Source organism: Megascapheus bottae, chromosome 24 (genome assembly GCF_031878675.1).
Source record: "Megascapheus bottae isolate mThoBot1 chromosome 24, mThoBot2.hap1, whole genome shotgun sequence".
In the NCBI taxonomy this organism is placed as follows: Eukaryota; Metazoa; Chordata; class Mammalia; order Rodentia; family Geomyidae; genus Megascapheus; species Megascapheus bottae.
Window position 1 is genome coordinate 9,637,456 of NC_143532.1, and position 22,282 is coordinate 9,659,737.

Below are 22,282 nucleotides of genomic sequence, written 5' to 3' on the forward strand. Positions count from 1 at the left end.
TGGGCCAGTTTCTGCAGTTATTGAGTATGTTAGCTTGTTCTTCTTTTCCATTTTCCTATTACTCATGATTTATTTTATTTTTGCCAGTCCTGGGCTTGAGCTCAAAGCCTGAGCACTGTCATTGGACTTTCTCAAGGCTAGAGCTCTACCACTTGAGTACTACTTCTGGCTTTTTTCTATGTATGTGGTACTGAGGAATTGAACTGAGATCATTGTGCATGGTAGGAAAGCACTCTACCACTAGGCCAAACTCCCAGCCCATGGTTTATTTTAATAATGTCACAGACATCTTGTATGTTCCAGTCATACTTTTTCTCATTGTCTTAATATTTTACTACATCTTTCTTGTCTTCAAGCCCCAATAGTCTGCTATCTACTTGATCCAGTTTATTGATAACGCTTTCAATGAGTTTTTATTATACTTATGAAACTTTCTATTTTTAAAACTTCAATTTAATTCTTCAGGTTTCTAAGTTTCTTGAGTTAATCTTTCAAATCCTGCATTGTCTTCATTTATTTGTATTCTTATAATTTATTCCAGTATTTATTGGCATCTTCTGTAAATTCACCAATTATTCTTATAATCATTCTTTTGAGTTCTTTGAGGGCCTACCCACTTCACTATCCTTATAAAGCATTACTGTGGAATTAAAAACTCTGGGAAGCATTATGGTGCCTGTTTTTCCATATATTTTTAGAGGTAATTGCCAGACAGATACTCACCCTCAGATTTTTACCTTTAGTCAATTTAACAGGTAGGGTCTCATCTATTTTCCTGGGCTCAGCTTCAGACCACAGTTTTTCATCCTAAAGCCTCATGTGTAGCTGTGACCATAGGTACATACCACTATGTCCTACTTTTGATTGAAATGGTGATCTCATTAGATTTTTACCTGACCTGGACTTGGGACCCTCCTTGATTATCCAGGATTATAGGCATGATCACTATGTTTTGCCTGATGTTTTTCCCCCATATTTTTTATTTCTGAATTGAGATTTGGGCATCTGAGGTTGATTTATTGGTTGAATTTCACAGTGTTCCGGCAGGACTGGATAGTTAAAGATTGATAGGCTGTGTCTTACCCCTGGACTAGTTTAGTTTAGTAGCCAAACATTTGCTAATACGTTCAGGGCACTGAATGCTATCCCCACCACTATTCAGAAAAAAACCATATTAGCCGGTCTCATTTATAGTTCCTTGTGTAAAGGTTGGTGCAGGTCCATGTTAGACCCTCTCCATCTCTGTGATGTTGATTGTGGTTGTCTGCCACACAAAAACAATGTCTAAGTGTTCCCAGATTCTCTAAGCCATTATTAGTACTTGTTTTCTGGTCTCCACTGTGGCTCAATCTCAATGAATAGGATCCCTCTCAAGATAGCACCTGCTTATGTTCTCTGAGATATGAGGAATGACCAAAAGTCTTTCTGTTTTCAATAGATCTCCTAGGGCTGCCTGGCTTACCTCATTGTGGAGCTTTGGCTCTCTCCTACCTCCTGTCAGGAAGCCAGGTTTGTTTCTATAGACTGTTGCCTACTTTCCTGTCACATTTTCTGTTTCTCTGTTTTCGGTTTCCCTGTCCCTCTTTCCTAATTCTTGATTGTCTTCCTCTCTTTCTCTCTTCAAAATATATTCTCTCCCTTGTTACCCTGACTCTTTTTATTCATGGAGTTAAAGACAGGAAATTTTTAATTCAAAACCCTTGCCTTTTCTAAGTATTTTGAATTCCTGTGGGAGTAGAAAAGTTATATTTTATTTTGCAACAAAATTAACATTCTTATAATAATTCATGACAATGGGGAAATGCTTGAAAAATCAGATGGGCACAGAGAATGCAAATAACATCTGTAATTTTGTCTTCCTCAAATATTTTTATTTGGGGGAGAATTTTATATCTTATGAACTTGAAACAAGTACTTTATACTTCCCAGATTAGTATAGTCCTTGTCATTCATTTGCATTCACTGTGTATAATCTTACTTTGAAATTCTGGTCCTTGACCTGCACTGAAGAAACAATGCAACTTAAATGCTTAAACTTGTCATTGGCTATTTTGTTCTAGCATGTATGCATTCATAATTCAACCATAAATGTTTGTTAAACTACTTTGTTCCATGCATTTTGCTCCCTTTTGAGAAAAGAATAGTGATCAAAAACAGTCCCTGCCCTTATGCAGTTCTCTGTGGATTTGATTACTGTGACTTGAATTTAAAAAATGACACAAATAAATATGAATCTGCCACTGTAATACATGCTTTGAAGGAAAGGAATGAGAGTTCGTTTCAGAAAGATTTGCCCTAACTAGACCAGATTTTCTAATAAAGAAATAAGTGACCTGATATTTGAAAGAATAAGTAGGGTGGGAGGAGCCTTTCAGAGAAAGGAAGCAATATAGGCAGCATCCTAGGACATGAAAAGCCTGAGAACTGGAGATATAGCTAGTGATAGAACATTTGTAAGTATGTGAAAGGCTTTGATTTGAATACCTAGAACTAGGTAGAAGAAAGAAAAGGAAAAATCTGGTGATTCAAGAAGAAAGAAAGCATGCTGCCATGGCTAAAGTAGAGGCAAGTAGCAGATGATTGTAGTACAAGATGAGACTGGAGAGGAGGCTCAGTGCTCAAGAACTCTACAGTAAGAGTTTATCTGATATATTCAAAAGGATTACCAACATTCCAGCATGACCAGATTGGCATAAGCAAGCAGAGAGGTGTAGAAACTGAGATTAGAGAAGGATCACTGTATCACACAAGGGAGACTTGCAGCACTTGCTGAAGTGGTAAGATGTTCTCTGTTTGCTCTATCTTCTAGAATAGCTACTAATTTGAAGCCACATTAAAAAAACAGCTGACATCTACTGAATGTCTGATTTTTTAAAAAAAATTGTTATATAACTTCTAGCCAGCCACAATATACAAATACAGACCTTCAGGTATTTGAATTGTGGATAGTGTAGCTGCAGAATTAGGTTTAAAATCTTTATATGTGTAGGTGAAGGTGGACAGACACTAGGGTGTGGATTCAGGGACTTTTACGTACCTGCGAGGTAGACATTCTACTACTTGAGGCATACCCTTAGACCTTTTTTCTTTTCTTTCTTTCTTTTTTTCTTTTTTTCTGAGGTAGGGTATCAGATTTATATCCTGGCTGGCTTAGACCACAGTCTGATTCTATTTGTTGTTCCTATGTAAGTACCATGAAACCCAAGTTAATTGGTTTAGATTTTTTTTTCTCCCAACTTTCTTTTCCCAAGTCATTAAGATTATATGTATGAGCCACCATGCCTGGCCTTAATTTTAGCTGATGTTTAATAAAAAATGTAAATTTAAGCAGCCACCTGTGGCTTATGATTACTATATTTGGACAGTACCGTCACAACCTGTGGACTCTAGCTTTCTTCTAAAGCACATTTGCGTCAGCTGATATTTTTTTTTCTGCTTTTAAGCAAAGTAAGAAAGTTTCTTCCTATGATAGGGTAAAGGGTAGATGATGGAATTTAATAGCCTCAAGTAATGCATCATTTTCTTAGCTCATTTTAAGTTAGTATCTTGAAGTGTAGTCCAAAAGGTTAAATGGAGGAGGCTAGAACATATATAGCTTTTTCTTTCCTGCCTTAGTTTAAGTGTCTCTTCCTTCTGTAAGGATGAGGTAGTTCCTCTCAGAATATCCTAGAACACTTGTGCTTCATCTCTTTTGTCATGTGGAAACTTAGATATAAACTTATGTAGCTACTCAGGATCTTCTCCGCAACTCTCAACCACATATAAGATTATTATATTGTTTAGGGCAAGGACCTTGCCTTCTTATTTACAGAATGCATAGCACAAGGAATTATGGTACTTAATATTTGATAACTGAGTAAATGAATAGTGAAATGAATGACCTACTACAATCATCTTTTCTCCTTTATACTCATCCATCCACTTCTGTCACCCACCTCTGGCCTTTCAGGATTAGGGACTCTTTAACCATCTATTCATTCTAGTTACTTAAAATTATTGATAAGTATAAGTCTCTCTACTGACCTTAATCCATTAAGCAATCTTTATTGAGAGGCCTTTCCTGACAAGTGAAAAAAGAAATTTAACCACCTGAAAGTGAAAATCAAATGAACTGGCAAAAAGACAGTTTGAGGAATTCTGTAGTTCATAACAGCATACCATACAGTCACAACCCATTATTGCCTCTATGACCTCTCAGCTTTCATTAAGTGTATTGTGTTTTTAACTAAATTGCTCATTTTGAAATAGCAGTAACAATATGTGACTCGTTTTCCCTTAACTTATTTTATATGATTCAATCACAGATGGATAGATAGATAGATAGATAGATAGATAGATAGATAGAGCTAAATTGATATCTCTACATATATCTTTTTTTTTGCCAGTCTTTGGGCTTGAATTTAGGGCCTGAGTACTGTTCCTGAGCTTCTTTTACATAGGGCTAGCACTCTATCACTTGTGCTGCAGTGCTACTTCTGGCGTTTTCTGTTTATGTAGTACTGAGGAATTTAACTCAGAGCTCCATGCATTATAGGCTAGTAATTTACCACTGAGCCACATTCCCTTGCCCTCTTTATGTTGGACTGGATTTGAAGATCCATTCTCTCCAAGAAACTTAAGTAGATGATAGAAAGGCTCTCAGTGATGAGAATCTGCTTTGTTCTCATAACTGGATGTTGCTCTCCTCTCAGACCAATCTTTTTTATGTATCCAAAAGACCTTATATGAAGGACCTGCCTCTTCCCTCTAGGCCCAAACTTGTATGTATCTAAAGATGAAATATAAAGGATTAAGTCTTGCCTTATTCCTCAGGATCAAACAAAGCACCAGACCCACATGAGCAAGCTTGACCACATGCCTGTCTGTAGGTAGATTATTTCAATCTGAACCTATACCACCCTGATCCCCCAGGGATAATCGCCCCTTGAATCAGGTGGAACATTCCACTGTGGACTGGGCCAAGCACATTGGGCTGGGCCAAGGACATTGCCCTAGGCCCCCAAGGCCATAACCCATTTTCTACTTTCTACTTCCTTGTTAAGTCCAAGTCTACCCCAAAATCCAGGCCTTGGCACTACATCTGATCCCATGGGAAAGTCTCTGCCCCTTGCAGTACCTCAATAGACAGTCTTGCCTGTTGATGATTGAGTCCAGCCTATTCCTTTTCTGCTCTCCATTTTCCTAACACTCAGGAACTTTGGTTCCCAGTGCGACTGTTTTGTGAACTATGTTAAAAGAGTCAAAAGACTATCAGAAGGTATTAATACAGTTTCTAAAGTAGAAACATAATGAGATATTTCCTCACATGAACCAAATAGGGATAGTTGAGATGGAAGTGGATATTCAACGACCTGGCTTCGATGTTAACTTGAACCCAACTCACTGTGGCACTTCACCATTGGGTGTAAAGATCCTGTGCTTCTCTCTGAATCGGTATGATTCTTACCTGCTTTCTACCCCTTTCTGTGCCATTATAAGGGGTAAAATGATTCACCTTCATAAAGCCTATCAAAAATCCTTTCCCCACTCAAATACTACTGACTATGTTTGCAGGATTGCTAATGTTTGAAGACAGGTGAAACAGTAGTTCCTACTGAGATCACCACTCCTGGGGGCCTTTTAAAAGTGGATTAACTCGACTATGTGATGTTTATAGATGCATCTCTTTTCTTGCCAGAAGAAAAGTCTTGAGCCCGAGGACAAACTAGAGTATGTTTTCCTAGGAAACAATCATATGTCAGTTGGTAAGTTTGGCAATTACCCTGGAATGCTAGCAGTTCATTTTTTTCTAGATATTTTTCCTTCTGTGTCATTCCCATCCCTCTTGATAAAGAAACAGTGTAAAGCTACAGGATACTCTGAAAACAGTAAAGTTTTCAGTGCAATAGTTTGTGATGACACTCTGACAGAACTGAGCCACACTGACCCAGTGAGGAAAACATGGTCATTTCAACTTGCTGTTCATTTCTGTCCCCATTGCTGCTCCTAGGATTTCTTATCTGCTAACAAATCATAACACATGCACACACACATACACACACACACACACACACACACACACACACACACACACCCCTGTCCAGTGTACCCAGTAGGAGGGAGGGGGAAGAAAAGACAAAGTCATTTATATAATGTGTCTCCCTGCTGAGCCCCTAATGGCCGGAGCTTTTGTTCAGCATTCAGTGGCTGTGTGTGATGGGCTGGAAGCCACAGTCTTCCTTTGTTCCATGGCCTTATTCAGCAATTTAGATCCATCATAAAAATCAAATATGCATGTTGCAATTGCCTTGCATATAACAGCTTCAATTTTCACCTTTCTTTAATTTGAACTCCACAGGGGAAGAAAGAGAAGTAAGGGAAAAAGGGAAAATGGAGGTAAGAAAAAAATTGATTTGTATCTTTGCTTAGTGGACTGTGAAAGTAGGCAGTAATGGAAATATATATTTTTTAATCTCATAGATGCAATGCACTTAAGACATAACACCAAATCACCAGTAGAAACCCTTCTGAAAACCACACTAGTTCGCTTAGACCACACTAGTTCACTAGGGTTCCAAAACTTGATTGTGAATTAATGCTTAAAGAAAAAATTAAGAGAATTACAAAAGAATGTGATAACACAAAGACTCCTTAGGATTTGAGGAGCTATCTTGTTCTAATAGGGACTGCTATACTACTTAGAGCCAAAATGAATGCTTTATGCTCAAAGGTTGGCATGAGTTTCTTTTGTAAAACAAATGATTTGAAGAAAAACTTCATAGAAAGAAAGTGGAAGATTACAATTAAGGACCTACTTTTTCTCCAAATAAAAATCAACACATTGACAGAGATGTTTTTGTCCATTTATTGATTTGTACTGTACATTTAAATTTTTTCCAGAACTTCAAAGGTTGTATTCCTTGTAGTTCAAGCAAATTTGCATCAGCAACTTTGGTATTGATTAGTCAGAAAAATACAAAAACTCTTTATCTACTCTATTATTAGACTTAAGCAATGACTTTACAGAAGGGTTTATGCTGTAATACAAGTGATACAGCTAATATGTATTTTTGATTTATTAGAAAATGGAAGATTTGGGCCGGGAGTGTGGCCTAGTGGTAGAGTGCTTGCCTAGTATGAACGAAGCCCTGGGTTTGATTCCTCCGTACCACATATACAAAAAAAGCCACAAGTGGTGCTGTGGCTCTAGTGGTAGAGTGCTAGCCCAGAGAAAGCTCAAGAACAGTTCCCAGGCCGTGAATCAAGCCAGAGGACTGGTAGGGGGAAAAAAAAAGAAAGATCTGAGCAACTATGCCTCATTGTGCCTGGTTTCATTTACTTATTCCAATTTTAGTTTTTGCTTTTAGATAAGGTCTTACTGGGTAGCCCAGGCTTACCTTCAACTCCCTGTGTAGTCCAAATTGACTTTAAATTTGTGCTCCTCCTGCTTCAAACTACTACTGCTGGGATTACAGGTATGCACCACAGATTTTGAACACTCAAACTAAACTTAAACTCAACCAGTTTGAAGATCCTTTTGCCTGTTCTTATACATGTAGCATTTATGGGAGTAATTCCAGGGAGATTTGCTGTAGGCAACATTATGCGGACAGAAAATAGTGTAGGATGGATACAAATCGAAAGATCATTGAAAGTTGAAAAGCCTTTGATGATCTAGAATGGAGCTTCTTCTGGAAGATATACCAGTGGGTCTGGGATCAAAACCAATTTCCCAAGTTTGATCCAGTTATAATATGGAAATCCACCAGATTGTGCTTGACTAATTAGAGATATGTGAAGAGCATTTCCCTTCCCCAACATTATTGATTTTTCTTTCAAACTCCCTGATTTCACAGAGAAAATCTCTGGCATTTAAAACTGTCCAATTTAGTACAGTTCACTGATGCATGTAATCTTTGCTAACTGCATCCCATTTTCTCTGAATTTGGTTTTCCAGGCCCTTTTATGTTCTGGATACATTTTTAGATTTACTTCATATTCTTAAGTGAATTCAAAGAGGCATTTGTGACAAATGAGTACTTGGAGAATAAATTTAATTTTGGATTTTGTTTTAGTTGCCATTTGCCCTTTCCTTCATTAGAAAGACAGGAAATTGCTCATGCCTACCAAAAAGATAATTTAAAAAAATGGATTCTACACAACTTATACCTACATATGAATCATAAGATTTGTGTATGTCTTGAATCTATTTGTCCTGGACAAAGTGATAAAACTAAAATTTACAACATTGGATAAAATCTGTGATTACACACCATAACTCAGCAAAAGCTATAGCCCTGTGCCACCTTAGCCCTCTTTTAACACACCCTCTCTCAACACAGCTTCCTATCTGTAAGGATATTGTAGACAGCTCTCTTATCCTATAACTTCTCATTAAAATGAGGGCCTTATGTTGTCATTTTGTGTTTTCAATGTCCCTCATATGAGGAAAAGATGCTTGATAGATGTATTGAATGATAGAACATCTCATAATGAAATGTTTCTATTTGAAAATAAGGCAATTTAACATATATATTTAGCATATATAGTCTTATTTCCTCTCTCCCTCCCTCTCTTTCCCTCTCCTCTATTATTTCACTTCACTCTTCCCAAAAAATAAGTTATAGAAGGCCTAGAAGAAAATGACTTCACACTACCTTGCTTCTATTTCAGGTCAGTCCACCTACTGCTACTATTCCCATCTGTGCTTTAAACATAAAATATTAGATTTTCTTTTCCCTCAAGATCAGAGGACTTCAGAGTTCCCTTTTTTAATTCCTTTGTATTAAATACATTTTGAACTAGTAAGTATCAATTACTGAAGTCATTTCCTTTATACAAAATCATTTGGTTGTTGAGAACCCATCTTCTAGAATTAAGATAATCTTGGTTCAAGTTCTGGCTCCATCCTTGTCTAGCTCTATGACCTTTGTGCAAACTAAGCCTTAGTGTTCTCATTTACAAAGTAAGCATATGAAAATAAAATAATACCTTATTCATAGCAGAGGTTCATAGTGTGCTAGTAGAGGTTGGTTTCCTGTAGAGACAGATTACAAGGTAGTAACAAGTTTTCAGGTTTGGTTCTCTTTTCACTATCATCCCCTCCCCCCCCGTGTGTGTGTGTGTGTGTGTGTGTGTGTGTGTGTGTGTGTGTAGGGGCTTGAACACAGGGACTCACTCTCATTTTGCTTCTCATCAAGGCAAGTTTTCTACTACTTCAGCCATGACTCCAGTTTCTTTAGGTTTTCTGTATTTTACCCCGATGCTAGGGGTGGAATCCACGGCCTTCTAGAGAAGTACTCTACCAACTTAACTACCACAATAAAAGATCTCCTTTATGTTGGCCTTGAACTTGGTATTGGAGAATAATGTTCCAAGCTGGCCCTAAGGCAAATGTGAACCCAAGGTATGAAATAACGAGAGCACATAAGAAGAAGAAAGAGAGACAAAGACAGAAAAGAAGGAAGGGGGGAGGAAAGAAGGGAGGGAGGGAGGAAGGAAGGAAGGAAGGAAGGAAGGAAGAAAATTAAGAGAAATAGTGGTACCTGAGCCTGACACAAAGCACATGCTCAGTGACTTAGCTAATAAAATAGTGATGTTGGTGGCTATATGAAGCAAAATTCACATTGCCTTAGAGCTCACATCTTATTTTGAAGCTAATCATGAATTTGTGATCATGAACCTTCAGTTGTCTTTCTTTTTTTTTAGATAATTTTCTTTATTTCCTTTATTTTTAAAATAATTTTTATTATGATTAATAGAAGGGATACATTATATTCACCAGATAGAAGGTGCATGACTTCACAAACATTGATACCCTCTCTCATGATATGGTCCCCATTTCCCTCCTTTAGTTCCCTTTCTACATGGCCTGCTGTACTTTTATTCTCCCTCTTCCCTCATTTGCTTGCAAAGATTTAGAATGTTCTGTGAGGTTTACCATCAAACCACATACTCCACCACTCTTAAAAAACCCACTCTGTTTTCATGCCAGATATAAATAAGGCTGCTGAATGATTAAGCGTTATCAGAAAGCTCTTGAGGCAGACAGGGCAGCTTCCAGTTCACCAAAGAGAAAAGGACTCAAGCCGGGCACTGGTGGCTCATGCCTGTAATCCCAGCTACTCAGGAGGCTGAGATCTGAAGATCATGGTTCAAAGCCAGCCTGGGCACAGAGGCTCGTGTGACTCAGTTCCAGTTAACCACCAGAATACTGAAAGTGGCTCTGTGGCTCAATGTGGTAGAGTGCTATCCTTAAGCTGACGAGCTCAGGGACTAGTGCCTAGGCTCAGAGTTTAAGCCCCACAATCCACAAAACAAAGAAAAGAAACGAAAAAGGAAGGAAGGAAGGAAGGAAAGAAAGAAGGAAGGAAAGAAGGAAGGAACTCAAATAGGGAAGAAATACACTTTGATGACAAAAGACAGTGACAGAATCTACATCTCACTCTGAGGGGCATAAGATTAAAAATATAAAACCTAAAGAATATTCTTAATTTATTTTGATAGAGCATGTACATGTTTCAAGCTAAAAGAAAAAGAATATGCTAACTGAAAGTTCATTCTAGCTCTGTGATTCTCTGTTCCTGCTATCCTAAATAGTTTAAGCATTACCATCAGCAGGTACCTTGCTTGTACCATGTTCTTCTGTTATCATATTATTTCATGATTCCATAGTAGCCAGTTCCCTTTATAAATACATTAGAAAAATATTTTGGTTTGGCATAGCCATCTACCTATTAACTGTTTCCCCTCATAATAATAAATACTAAGTATAGTGCAAATTTTCTTTTACACTCCAGAGGAAGTCAATAACAGAAATAAATTTGTGTTCCTCATACAGAGTTTTTATATTTATTAGATTAAAATTTTGCCAAATGTTGCATTACATGAAATTGTTACTCTGACAAGGATTCAGTACACCAATAACATTTATAAGGTCCTAAGAAAAATGTCTTAATTAAGTAAACACTCGTGGAAGTAAAAGGAACAGTTTGGTTTCAGGCATATTCCATATGAAGAAGTCGAGTGGCTCAGACAGACATTGATAGAAATAAAAAAGACAAAACCTAGATCTCTGTTTAAGGATTTTATTATACTGAGATTTGGAAAACAGCACAGCTTCAAATATACCCCTTGCTAGACACATGAAAGCTTCATTTTTAATGACGGGCAAAACTATAATCTGAGATTGTATTTTCAACTAGTATAATATCTTCCTTCCAGAAACCTCAAAGCCTCACAGATTCCATACATAGAAGTTACCATGTGCTAACTATATGAAAATGAGGTTTTCCTTCCTGCAGATAGATCCATGTATCATAGATACCTTGCCATTTTTGGGACATTTTGGATTCTGCCTGCTTATCCCTACTAAGGGCAAACCACCATACTGACAGTGTCTCTGGGGACCTTTACAACACAAGAGATTCCTAAATTATGCTTCCCCAATTAGGCTTCTCTTGAAAAGGATAGGAACATTGCCGTGTGCTGGTGGATCATACCTGTAATCATAGCTACTCAGGAGGCTGAGATCTGAGGACCACAGTTAGAATGCAGTCAGGACAAGAAAGTCCATGAAACTCTCATTTCCAATTAAGCACCAACCAACAAACAAAAACCAGTAGTAGGGCTGTGGCTCAAGTGTTAGAGTGCTAGCCTTGAGCACAAAAGCTGAGGGACAGTACCTGAGTTCAAGCCCAAGGACTAGCACAAAGCAGTACAACAACAACAGAAAATAACACCTGTCATTCTGGCTTGTTTACAGATTTATTACAGGTATTTTTAAGTAATTGTGTAAACAAAACTTAGAAATTCCTGAACGTACATTACATAGCTCACTTGGTGAGAAGTTCTCAGGCAGTCTCACACAATTACACATCATGTTTAAATTATTGTATGACCTCCCAACTGTTTCTCAACCTTCCAAAGTATAAATACTGCCCCCCCCAAAAGAAGGTAAAAATGACTGTGTTTAATTGAAATGATAAATTTAAAAGTTTAGGGATTTTGAGACATGGCCTTAGTGGAAGTTGAACACAATATGATAAGAAGTGTGTGTGTGAGTGTGTTAGAAGACGAGTGGTGAAGAATAGTGCTGGGAACCACTGAAGATTTTTGAGCAAGAGGAGGGAAAGATAGGAACTATACTTTGAGAGGGTAATTTTGGTACTACTCTATAAAATTGCTCACCAAAGATGTTAAAAATAGAAATCCTTAGCTGGGCACCAGTGGCTCATGTCTATAATCCTCAGGAAGCTTGAAGCCAGTGCAGCAAGAAAGTCTGCAAGACTCTTACCTCCAATTAATCAGCCCAAAAGCCAGAAATGGAGCTGTAGCTCAAGCGATAGATTGCTAGCCTTGAGCAAAATAAAGTTCTGGACCCTGCTGAGGCCTTAGGTTCAAGCCCCAGGATTTGCACAAAACAAAACAATGAAAAGTAGAGACCCTGGGAAAGTGAAATGATGGCATAGCTTGAATTGGGGCATATTTATGGACGTAAGCAAGAGATATTGTAAGGTCCATGGGACATACACACACTTATTTTTTTAAGTTTTTGAATTGACAGCATCTTTAAAAGTAAAACAGAGCCAGGTGTTAATGGCTTACGCCTATAATCCTAACTACTCAGGAGGCTGAAATATGAGGATCATGGTTCGATGCCAGCCTAGGCAGAAATGCTATGAGATTCTTATCCCCAATAAACTATTCAGAAAAATCCAGAAGTGGTACATGGCTCAAATGGTAGAGTGCTAACCTTGAGCAAAAGGAGCTCAGGAATAGCACTAAGGCCCTGCGTTCAAGTCTCAGGACAGGCAAAATTAAAAAAAAAAACCCAGAAAACAAAGCCATTTAGAAATCTAGCAACAAGGTTGGAAATGTTGGGTCAAAAAACAAGCAGGAGATATATTTTAGAAGTGATGAAATAAGCCAGATGTGGTGGCACATGCCTATAATCCTATCCAAGCTCTCAGAAAGCTAAGACAGGAGTTTAACACCAGTATGTGATACATAGTCACATCCTGACTCAGAAAAAAGTCCTGTGGTTTATTAAACTGATTCTAAAGACAAACTAAAAGAAATTTTCAAAAATAACTAAGAATATATAGTGTATTTCTTGGTAGAACAAGTGTATAGTTTCTCCAGGTTATTGCTAGGTTGAGTATTAGTATACTTATTTAATCAGTAATGTTGCAGACACATTTAATTAGTCATTAGAAAAATTGCTCATTAACATATAATAATAATTCCTTGAATGCATACTCATAAAATGAAGAAGAACTCTACCTAAAGATTAAAGACCAGAATTTGACCCTGTATTTTTTGTCCCCCCCAAATCTGGCGTTTTATTTTACTAAGTTTAATTAAATACAAAACAAAACAGTCTTCAGCTGTTATTCAACAGCAAAATTCAAGATTCCCATTAAGCAAAAATGAATTGTGTACCTCTTGGATGATGCATGTCTTGTTGATTTTCTTTTTATACTGTTGCAATTTGTTTTTATTTCTCTTCTCCCGTCCCTCCCTCCCTCCTTCCCGCACTTCCTTCTTCCCTGCCTCCTTCCCTCACTCCCTTCCTTTCTTCCATCATAGATTGAACAGAAATATTCTGTCCAATTTTTATTTTTCCTTTCTAACAAACCTTACAGAGAAAATAGACTTATCAAAAGGAAATAAAAGAGACAGTACCATAATTACACATTTTGAAGTGAATTCTGTCCTTTTTATCATGGATTTGTGTCAGAATTCCATGGCAGTACATGCCACCTAATCTTTGAATTGGGCAGGTAACATACTTTCTTTGGAGCCTTGAGTTTTCCTTTGGAGCAGGTGACTTCTCCATATCTGGTAGGATAAGGTAAGATCAGGAACATGAAGTGTTTAGTCCAGTGCTTGGCACAAGTCAACAGATAGTGTTACTAGAGCACTTACTATTTGATTATCACGAAGATCTTCTTTCCAGTCACCTCCTAGTAAACTTTTCTACACACTTTTTCCAGCCACCTCAACACACTTTTATACCAACGCCATCCTCCAAGCTCATACCACTGATCTAATGAATATTTTCCAACGAAGACACTATGTATTTATGAGCCTGGCTCTTGGTAACAAAACTACCAGGACTCAATTATCTATTAAAGACCCAGAAGTAATCAGCTTCCTGTCAAGCTCCTGATAAAGTCTATACATACTGTGTGGCTACCAAAGAATCCAGGGCAGAGGTGAAAACATATGAGCGGCCAGCCCTTGATCTCTCTCCTGAGCAGCATTTGGCAAGTCTCCATTCATTCATTTCTATTTAATTAATGACATTCCTGGCATGTGGGGACCATATAGCATAGAATGTGTCTGCACTCTGCCTGCAGAAACTTTCTTTGTTCTTTACCTGCAAATAACAACAATAACAACAACAAAAACCACTTCTGCTTTTCATTTCTTTATTGTGTCATTTTTAGTGTAATTGTTTTTCCAAAGTCCCTCCACTCCATCCCCCTCTCTAGTAAAAGAAAGAGGAAAATACTTTTAGGCTTGGTCTGAGGGGAGGAGGAAACGTCACCAGAACAAATTCTATAATTTTTCTTGAAATTTAAGAATGATGTGCTGCCAGGCATGGTGGCTTACCCTGTAATCCTAGCTACTCAGGAGGCTGAGATCTGAGGATCAAGGTTCAAAGCCAGCCTGGCACAAAAGGACCTGAGACTCTTATCTCTAATTAACCTCTAGAAAACGGGAAGTGGATTTTGGCTCAATGGTAGAGTGGTAGCCTTGAGCTGAAGAGCTCAGGGACAGCGCCCAGGCTGGGTTCAAGCCCCATGACCCACCCACCACAGACACACACACACACAGAAATGATGTGCTTTGGTAATGCTAACAATTTTCCAGAGGTCTGTTTTAAACGTCTACTATTTTAACTTGTACTCTTTTCCTGGTGGAGGGAGGACAGAAGCATGAGAAGGGGGAGCAGTGTTACCTGACAAATGTAACTCTAACCCCTCTATTCATTACCCTGACAATAAAATAAAACAAAGAGTAATCTTGTGTCTTCCACTAAATCATAGTAACTGTTCATTTTGTGCTGTTTTAATAATACCACAGATGAATTAATTTTAAAACAAAAGTTTATTTGACTCATTGTTCTGGAGGCTGGGAAGTCTGAAAATAAGGAAGTTTACATGATGGTGGAGTGGTAGAGGCAGGCAGAGATCTAGAGAGAGGGAGCCAAACTCATCCTTTGCTATGGAACACACTCCTGTGATAACTAAGCCATTTCTGGAATAATAGTTTTAAACTATTCACCCTCAGACTTAACCTGCTCACCTCAGGGTCCTCCTCCATACAACTGTATCGGGAATTGGATTTCCAGCATAGGAACTTTGGGGACATAGTCATAACATTGCAGTAATTCTAGACTTGATTGATCTCCCCCAGCAACTCTTGAGCTGTTGTATTATTGAGCCTGACACATAAGTTTAAGGTTGTTTCCTCAATTAAACTTTAAGTTTTTTACAGAGCTATGATATATCATGTGTAGTTTTAGTACTTTCCTGTTTGTATCTCTCCCAATCCTGTCTATAATCATGCTTTTAAAATACCTAAACATTCCATTTTTCTAGGGGTTAGGGCATTTTAATGAAGTTCTAGGACTGCTGAGTTATATCAGAGGCAAGTGTATATTTTATAGCACTATAGACATTGAACAGCAACCTCAATGTCTGTACTATGTGTGTGTGTGTGTGTGTATATATATATATATATATATATTATACGTTTATCAGTAGGTCCAAGATAATCTGAATGCCTTCGTCATCCTCTAACATCCTCTAATTCAACCCCAAATTTCTAGATTATTAAAATGTCTTAGTCTGAGTTTCCATGGGAAATCTAGGTAACAATAAAGTCATTCTTGAATTAAAGCAGTAATCTTTAAAGAAAAATTAGGACTTCAGTTTGTCTATTATATGTACTCCATTCATTTAGACATCCCTATCAGAAGACAGAGACTTAATGTTGTTCTCTAAAATTTTTTTCCCTGTTGATAGCTTTAGCAGTTTGGTTAGAGAAATTAGACAAAACTGAGGAGTAAGGAAATTTAGAGACTGATTTTCATTTATCCACTTCTTTACTTCATCAGTTAATGACAAACCATAAAAACAGATTAATGCGTAAAAGGAAAATCACTGTATGTCTCACAAGAAAATACTTGTTAAAGATTTTAAAGAAAGACCATAAAAGGGAGACTTTATAAAAACAGAGCTCATTGTAGCTAATGAGCTCTGTAATATAAACCAAAGAATATCATGAAAAATTCTGAATAAACAGGCCATCTGACAGAAGACATTATCTATTCTTGGTAACTGTATCCTACAATGTATAACTTTTTAAAGGAAAAAGAGAAGACAGTGCTGAGTGACGAGCCATGTATACCTGGATGTGCTCTATTAAAAGAGGCGCTTGATTGCCCAGTAATTGCAGAACGAGGCTCTCTCGGGGAGGCCTTTGTCATCCCTCCTTGGCTGACACCAGAGGATAGTGTGGCTCTCTGATAAGAAACAGAGGACTAGAGTTGCCATGGTAACTAAGTGAGCTTTATATATTACACCTCATTACAAATGGGGCTAGATAGTAAAAAAAAAAATATATATATATATATAAACAGAACAAATATGTGTGTATATGTATATATGTATGTATATATGTTTCTTATCATCTGTCTAAAAAAGGAATAGAATAAAATAAAATAAAAATATTATTGCACTGAAAGGATGAGGTTGATAGGCCTTTTACCCCCATTGGTACAGGTAAATATTTCATTTTTCAATTCCTCTGATGGTTTTATTCTGAACCCACCTAGCTGTAGCTTGAAAGATTAATGAAGATCAGCAAAAGAACCTGGGAAGAGGCAATAAGTGAACAGAAACCAGCACCAGAGAAGAAAGTACTGCCTGGCCTTTGGGACAAATAAATAAAGATTACTTGGTCTGCTAGTTTCATCCCCATGAAAGCCTGGAACCCATTACAATGGAAACCTGAAGACTTTTATAACATAGTGATTCCTATAAGTTCCACAGTTGCACAATCCAGTGAGAAGAAGAAAAGGAAGAGGGAAGGAAAATCAGCAGCTTCCTTTCTAATTTTTTCTTGCATGGGTATTGGTTTTACTTTAACACACCTAGTTTTACTACATGTCTCTGCACATAAAGACCATTGCAACTATGTGTAGATCTTTATAAGGTTAAATACATTTCCTCAAAACTTTCGCCTGCCTTTGTTACACATTTTAAAGAAAAGACCAGCTTAAATGCTATCATTAGCAAGTAAACTGTTAACATTAGAAATTAAAACTTTTTATTCACCACACAAAATGCAAATATTTGTTCAGAGAATAAAGACTCAGGAGCAGTGCAAGTGTTAGATTAGCTTTGCTGTGTTAGTCTTTCTGCTCTGAGGTAAATGACTTGAAGCTTTGAAACAAGGACCTTTGGTAACCTAGCAAGGAATTCTGCTGATCTTTAAGGCTGGTTCCTTACCTATGTCTTTTTCTCTATCAGTCTAATTTGTAGACAAAGAAATGTTTTTTATAAAAACAAAAATGGGCAGCTTGACAGGATGCTTGTCTTGCTGCCTTCTTCATGTCTCCTGTCCCTTTCATTCCTCCCTCTAGGTTCTTGGCCCTAGTTGACGTCCCGCTGGATGGGACAAATGGCGCCCAACTTCCAGCTCGAGTGCCTGCGAGGCTGAGGAACGCTGTCTTCCAGGAGGAAAACTTGGATCCAAGTGATTGTGTGACCAGCTCGGAGTGGCCCGCCCGAGACATCTAGGTCAACGCTGAGAGTGGAGACGGCGAAAGGTAAGTGACTGGCCATGGGACAGGTATCATCGTCACAGGAATTGTTCATAGGCTTTCAAGACATGAGGAACTTGGGTTAAAAAGAAAGATTCAAAGGCATTTTTCGATTAATTTTCATGTAATTATTGCAATTGTGGTCAAATAAGGAACATTTTCTGCTTGAAACTATAAATAGTGCACGCTTGGCCATGTACACTGTAAATAGCCTTTACTAAATATGTTTGACAAGGAATTGTTTTTATGTAGGTAAAATGATCATTGATCTTAAAGATTGCCTTTTTACAATTCCCCTACACCCTGATGATATTTTGTTGGCGGCTCAGGACAGGCCAGATCTACTTTCTAAAGCCTTTCTTAACCTTGGCTTGCAAATAGCTCCTGATAAAGTCAATTTCGTGTTGACTGCCTCCATACCCTTAGATATTCAATGGCTCAGGCCTTATTTAAAATTGCCTAATAATATCTTTTGCCCCTCAATGATATTCTTCAAGGAGACTCTGATCCCTCCCCCCCCCCCCCCCCCCCCGCCCGCAAGCTTACAGCAGGACTGCCTCCACACCCTGTCCCTGAGGAGCTACAACTGCCTGCCTCTCAGGCCTTAAGCTCCCAGCTCCTAGAAACTGCTACAGGCCCCAGCTCCTGGGTGTAGCTGGCCTAGCAGCATCTTAGCAATTGGCATGCCCCCTGTTCTGGCCAGAACCATCCAGCCTCTGCTCTTAAAGAGGACCTTCCCTATAATCTCTAGGGAGAGACAAGATACGGATGTTGTGACATTCTATGATGACTGCATTAGTTATGAAAAAATTTGCATAGAACTGCTCCCCCCAATTCTAGAGGCCACAGTCTAATCGCATGGGGGAACAGTGGCCTATTGGCCGGAAAAACAATTGGAGCTACTAAAATTAATAAGGATCAGGCAAATACAAGTTTCAAATACAGGTTTCTTCATGGGAGCCACCCAACCAGGGCTCCCAAGTCTTTCATCAATTCCTAATAATTTGTATATTTATGCTATTGAGATAAAAGATTGCCTTTTTCTAGAAACAGTGGTTTTCCTTTAACAACCTTTTTGTAAAAGATGCCCAGGTGAAAAGCAAAGGCCTCCGGAGGTAAGTAGAAATCGGCCAACCCCCTGTCTGTGTTTTGTTTTTAAGAAAGTGCACTGTGGGCCTAAAACAGAGAGAAAAGAAGGCTGGACGCAGCATGCTCTCTAAGGCCTGGGTGGTCAAGAGATGCCTTGACCCCCCTTCTGAGTTTCTTGTGAATAACAGGGCATGCCTGAGAGTCCCACCAGCAAGACTTGTCTAAATCTAAAAATAGCTGTTTGGTGAAAACATTCATCTGAGCTCATGTTTTTGTGTTAAGTGTATCTGATTGAGTCCAATTTTCTTGTTATATGTCAATGTCTGATTCTGTTTCAGAGCCTTTTGTAGGTAGGTTAGGATGGCCTCCGTCTGCCAGCTACCAGGGAATGGAAATCCATCTTTCCGTCACTCTGGTAGTTTAAGGCCCAGCATGCCATCAAAAGTTTAGGAGTTACTTAAAAGTCTCTGCTTCTCTGTCTTGTTCGTGTTATATATTTTTCCTTGTCCAGTTTTGTCTTTAAAATTGGTACCAGTTTTAAATATGGATCCTTATGGTTTTTCTGCATGTACTCAAGCACACATCCTTGTTATCTATTTGAATATTTCTAGGAAGTAAAAGTTTTGGCCCCACTCGGGCCTGGTATGGCCCCTCCCAATTGGCTGCAATTGAGATGAGCACGCCCGATATTAATTTTGCGTGTTTTTAAGATCTTTGAGTATAAATGTGTGTAATTGGATGTGAATGAATATGTTCAAGGTTAAATTGTCAGCCTGCTATGTAAACAATGGATAAATTTATACTTGAATCACAAAAGCAATTGGGTAAATCTAAGTTTAAACTTCAAGAAAAGTATTAGATTTAAATGTTTCCTATGTCTCGAAGGACCATTGCATTGTTTTAAAGAGAAACTGGTAAAAAATATTTTTCTAAAGATCCTGAAATCTGCATTTTAAAAATCTGGTATTGCAATGCATACAGCTGTTTACATTACAAACATTGTATCCTGTTTAGCGCAGAGGTATTAGGGAATTTGGGATTTATTACCTTAAGTTAAATTTTGGAGACATGTATTAGAGATTTAAATGTGAATTTGTTTATTAATGTCAGAAACTTTGCCTGTCTGTCTTTTCTTGCAGACTGACACTAGAAATCTGATGGTAAAATGTGGCTAATGTGATTAGTATTTTAAAGGAATATTTAAAGGTTTAGCTCCATGCAATTGGGTGTATTTTAAAAAAGGAAGGAAACTAAGTCCAGATTTAGACTTTTGGTGCACTGATGTCTGTAGTTCTTGCATTAGAGAAAAACTGTTATTTGAATTTAAACTGTTGTTGGAGTTCTAGGCAGTAATCTAAACTGAAAAAAAAAAAAAAAAAGAAGCCTCTTCTAAAAGGCAAGGGGAATTCCTTGAGCCCTAGGGGGCCTGGAGACAAAAGGAGTTTTTCATGCCCTTAAAGGTTTTTCAATTGCAAATAAAGGCTAAGGTGTTAATTGTTTAAGCAAGTATCAGTAAAAGGTGTTTTTGTTTTTGTTTTTGTTTTTGTTTTTTCCCAGTCCTGGGCTTGAGCTCAGGGCCTGAGCACTGTCCTTGGACTTTCTCAAGGCTAGAGCTCTACCACTTGGGCCTCAGCACCACTTCCGGCTTTTTTTTTTATGTATGTGGTACCGAGGAATCGAACCTGGGTCTTTGTGCATGCTAGGCAAGCACTCTACCACTAGGCCAAACTCCCAGCCCCAAGTATCAGTAAAAGTTTTTAAGAACATTGGACATGGGTTTCTGAACAAAATTTGAAAGTGAAGTTGTCCTAAATGTTTGTTTCAAGAGAGAGAAAGTAAAAAAAGGAAAATTAGGACTACCAAAATGATTGCTTAATTGCTATTTAGCCTGCTCTTGTAAAGTCTCCTTATAGCAATTTCCAGCTGGCCCATGGAGAAGGACAGCAATCCTTATTCAGATGTAACTTTGGCTCTTACCAGGTTCCAGGTAAGATATGCTTAGAGACTATTTCTGTGTTGACCACCTTGTTGCTTTAATTGGAGTAACGTGGCCTTTTGTAGGACTCATTGATCTGAAAGCTGCAGTTTCGAGCCAGCCCAGGCAAAGCAAAGTCCCTGTGAGACTGTGGTGTCTAATCTGCCAGCAGAATGCTGGGGCAGAGTTGCTTTGGAGCTCAAAGTGGCAAAGTGCTAGCCTTGAGCTGGAAAGTTGAGGGACCGCACCCAGGCCCTGAGTTCAAAGCCAGCAACCAACAAAGTGAAATGCCAAAAAAATAAAGCATCCAAGATGCAGAAAGCCTCTGCTTGGATGGCAGAGATGGTGTCAGATCCTAGAGTCACTCGTGCTTGGCCATTCAAAATTATTCAGAGCCAGGAGGTCATAGAATAGTTTGTAAGCATGCCGTACTAATGCCCGTGCCTTTCATAACTGGGCAGGAACTTGTCAATCATCTGTGATAGTGGGTAGTTTAAAGTCCTAACTGAGCGAAATTTTGATTTGACACCAACCACAAATTCAGGAAAGTTTGTGGATCTGGGGCTTGTGTCCCTATTGATCTGTTTAGATCTGGCAACTGAAGCATAGTTAGAGCCGCAGGGATTAAGTTCCTCAGACAATCAGGAAAATGCGTTTGCAAATGGGTGCTAAGTAAGCTAAACTATTGTAGCCAAAGAAGGTTTGTGCAGTTGTTAAATGTTGAATATGATCTCTAGTTTGGAGCAAATCATTGTTCCTGATAGCTAATCCTGGCAACTCCTTGGTAAAATAGGCTAAGCTTTTTAAGGTCCCTGGTCAAGTACAGAGGCAACACCCCTGAGTCAGCTTGAAGAGGTTACAGAAGCTGAATCTCCGCCCATCAATCCCCGTTAGATAAAGGGACCAGGGAATCATTGGGAGAATACACCGAAGTCAGGCCTTAGGTAAGCTTCTTTAACCAGTTTGCGCAGAAATTTGCAGGCAATCCAGCAGGAGGTATGACATTCCATTGGAGTTCCTGAGAGATGAAACTGCTGCCACTTATTCTGCCCTTCCTGATTCCACCACCACCGCACAGCTGTTTCCTGAGAGGACTGGAACTAAAAACTCTTGGTGATGGGACATTCTGTGCTAAACCCAAAGTCCCCTAGGTGGTTGCAGCCATTATGGGGTGTTCACTGAAGGGAATTTTCCATCCAGTACTGAACAACCTAGACATGGGAGATGCTAAATGGGTATGAGAACTATGGGGTCCCCAGAGGAACAGTAATCCCCACCCGAGGGATACACACCTGCAGTTGAAGATATTGCCTAAATCCTCACCCCTCACTTATTTTAAGATGAAGGGAGGAGATGTGGAGACATTCTCCCCCTCCCTGAATTCTTAGTGTAAGAACGGG